The following is a 3,492-nucleotide window of genomic DNA, read 5'->3' as shown; positions in this document are numbered from 1 at the left end:
CCTCCTGCCTCACCGCCACGAACCGTTGCAAAGGGGCTAGAGCATCCTTCGCAGCCGCGCCGGGGAATGTCAGCAATTCCAGCCGTGGGGGGACAGAAGCCCGGGGACAGCTGGGGAAGCTATTTGACATGGGTCAGTGGCGAGGCAGAGCTGGCTGCTACGATTTCTTTTGGCTAAATAAATCTTAGGAGAATTTTTAGCATTGAAGAGACTTTGTCTTTAAAGAACCCACCGAGGTTGCTCTTGCTGGCAGGTCTGATTGCTCCAAATCCGGCACGCAGGGCAGGAGCCGCAGTCAGAGGGGATTTTAATGCCGCTGGGGTAGGCACGAGCGGCAAAGTTCAGGTCTGAAGTTTGCCAGCTTGTCCTCGGGGTCGAACCAGCCCGAAAAAGAGCAACGTGCTCCCCGGCAGGCAGGGGACGACAGCGGAGCTGGGGGCTCAGCCACCGGCCCCTGGGGAAAGGGAGAACCTCAGACCCCGGCTCAGTGCGCGTCACCCCTGCGGTTTTAAACGCAGGCTCCCTGAGTAATTAAACAGTTAGAAATATGTTCAGCAAAGAAACTTGTCAGGGATGCCTTCATCTGAATACTAATTGCTGCCATTCATTTCCAAACGCTGGTGTACTTCAAAAGGACAGTTTACAGAGAGAGGAGAATTTGCCCGATTAAAAAAAACTTGACATTTAGACTAAATGAGGATGAATAAAAGATGAGGGTGTTCGAATAACAGGTCCCCTCCCCATGGTATCTTCTCGGGAAGGGAACGGTGACGACAGCCACAGAGACAGACAGAGCTGGTCCCTCGGATGGGTGCTGGGGCTGGGTTCGGATGAGACCTCACGGCAGCAAGAAAATAAAATAAAAATCACTTTGCATCACTCTTGCAAACACACCAAATGAGAGGGCAGAGTAAAACCGCCCGGGCAGGTGCGGAGAGCACCACTGACACGTAACCTGCTCTGCCTAATGAGCCCCGTAACTTGTGTTTGCCAAGAAGCACTAACGAAGGGGAGGAATGAAGAAGCAGGGCTGAGCCCTCGCTGCTGCAGCTGCCTGCGGGACAGATGGCTCCGGCGTCAAGGCCACAGAGCGATTTTACCATGACCACCACGTCCAAAGGAACCCGGGGAAGATTAGGCTGCGGAGCAGGAGGCGGCCATCCTCCAGCACCCCACGCCAGCGCCGCGGTCTGCCGTGCAGCAGGATTTAAAAATCTAAAATGCAAATGAGCAGCGCAGAGACACGCAGCGAGCACTTGCACAGGCTCAGAGGGGTCCCGCAACGCCTTCTGAGCGGCAGCACCCAACTCTGGAGATGTAGCCCAAGCTGGCAGAGGGGGGATATTTTTCTTCAGGAAAACCTCCGGCCCATCCTAACACCAGATAACCAGGAAAAACGGTATCTGTTTGTGGTGCACATTTGACCTTGGATGCACGGCTGTACACAAAGAGTACTTAGAGAAATGCAACTGTTAAAATTAGAGCCCTGCTCAAGTACACGCCAGGCAAGGCAGCCCGTGGGACAGCAAAGCCACAAATGCTGCAATACCTCACATTTTCAAGAAAGCGATCCTTTGCTACGGCTCCCCAGCAACGTCCTCGCTCTGTATCTCCATCCGATTTAAATGCCAGCGTGCATGCGGGGGGGGATGTGCATCCAGGAGATACGGTGCAGGCAATGCCCACATCACGAAGCACCCCACACGCGCGTGCTCAGTATCTGCACGCCTCCAGCACCCACGTGTTGTGATGGAAGGTCACGCTCCTGCCTGGAAAGCCCGTGCTAGGGAGGCCGCAGGCTCCCCACAAGTGCAAGGGGCACTTCCAGGGATGCGACAGCCCACATGGGCCGGCACAAGCCTGCATCAATAGCCTTTGAATTTTGCTTAGAGAATATTCCCAGCAAGAGGTCGGGCCTGGACAGCCCCGGGGAGGAGAGCACTAACTGCAGCAGTGTTGCAGAAAGCACCATCCACTTCTGGAAGACAGCCTCAGACACTCAAGCCAACCCAAAAACTTTACAAATGCAAGGCAGTAAATATACAGCAGCAAACCAGTGTCAGGGTACTGAAAGTTTGATGCTCTTTTCAATGTGCTCAGCTGAATTTGGGGTATTTTGGAAGCACCAACTTGCGCATCTGCTCACGGGGGGCCTCAAACAGCCACTTGAGAGCTGATCCAAACCAGCCTGAACGCGGCAGAGTTTGGGAGGCAACAGCATGGCATCCGTTCGTGCCCATGCAGAGGCGTGGATCAGGGACGGGATATATGTCCCTGCAAACCCACAGCAAGACCAGGGCTCTGCACAGGGCTGGGGGCATGTCAAGTCCCTGGTGAAGAGAATTTGCCAGAACAAGTAAGTCAGAGGCAAACAAGACTAATATGCCAATACAGACACAGCAAGCCCAGCCCAGCTTCCCCACAGTAATGAGGGACCAACCAAGCTGCTGGCTGCCAAGCAACACCAGCACCTTTGAGAAATCTTGATGCCTGCTTTAAAGCAAGTTTCCTATGAAGCTGTGACTTATTAGCACTAGAAAGAGAGCGTGCATGTGCCAAGGTACCTGCTGCTTCTCGCTATTTGTCCCTGCAATGCAAAGCAGCAGTCTGCAACCCCAGTCTCCCTGGGGCGAACGAGCATCGGTGGCTCCTTCCAGCTCCCTCTCCTTCATCTTCGAGTAGAGTCCTTTTCCCAAAGCCCTGTCCCTACTTACAGACTCCTTCCAGCAGTGGTGGCCAGAAGGTTGCAGAGGGAAATGTCAGGTGGGGAAAGACATAGGAACAGGGCAACCTTGCAACCGAGTCTCCTGTCCGGCACGCAAAAAGCCACCACGCATTAAGAGGAGCGGCGTCACAGCAGGCTCAGAGGGAGTATATTTGCAAGAGGTCACCAGCCAAAGCATTGAAGGGAGCTGACGAGTGAAACCCCACGCTGCGGTGCCCTTGCTGCGGGCTTGCTAATGCAACAGCGCGGGGCAGGGTGAAACCTGAACTCCCCGTCCCTGCTTGAGGACGGCCGCGAAGGACAGTCCTTGGGCAGGGTCCGGAGGTGCCCGACTTATCCCCGGCCCTGCAAATCATATAACCGCAGTCATCGCTACGGCCCATGAGCGCTGTCCCCAAGACACGACTCCGCATTAGCTGCTAATTAACAGGCACTGCCTCTCGGAGGCCAGATGAGAAGGGCATGCCTGCACGCATCCTCTCGGCCCCACAGACAAGTGCAAGGGGCCCGAGGAAACAGCCTTCCCGAGGAATCCCAGGAATTGCTGCGAGCATCGCCTCCGCACGCAGTCGCGTGCGAGAAGCTGTTCTGGGATGGTTTGGCTCTGCCGTGAGCCAGGGCAGGATTTACACGCCCCCGCCGGACCCCGGAGATAGCGTGTACCTTTAATCCCCAAAGCATCACACGGAGCAGGGCAGGGAAGGCAGCACGTGCAGCCCCTCACCGGGATGCCGGCTCAGCTCCCGGTCCACCCCAGCAGCCCCATC

The 3,492-nt window shown here is 55.7% G+C and overlaps 1 protein-coding gene across 2 annotated transcripts in view; it reads right to left on the bottom strand.

The window, feature by feature from the left end:
* Window positions 1–3,492, bottom strand: part of NIN (ninein (GSK3B interacting protein)) — a 55,812-nt gene that overhangs the window by 50,068 nt on the left and 2,252 nt on the right. The gene's annotated exons all lie outside the window — the stretch shown is intronic.

This window comes from Pygoscelis adeliae, unplaced genomic scaffold, assembly GCF_000699105.1.
Source record: "Pygoscelis adeliae isolate BGI_AS28 unplaced genomic scaffold, ASM69910v1 Scaffold314, whole genome shotgun sequence".
Lineage (NCBI taxonomy): Eukaryota > Metazoa > Chordata > Aves > Sphenisciformes > Spheniscidae > Pygoscelis > Pygoscelis adeliae.
Note: the sequence above shows the minus strand (reverse complement) of the source record. Positions and strands in the feature narration are given on the sequence as shown.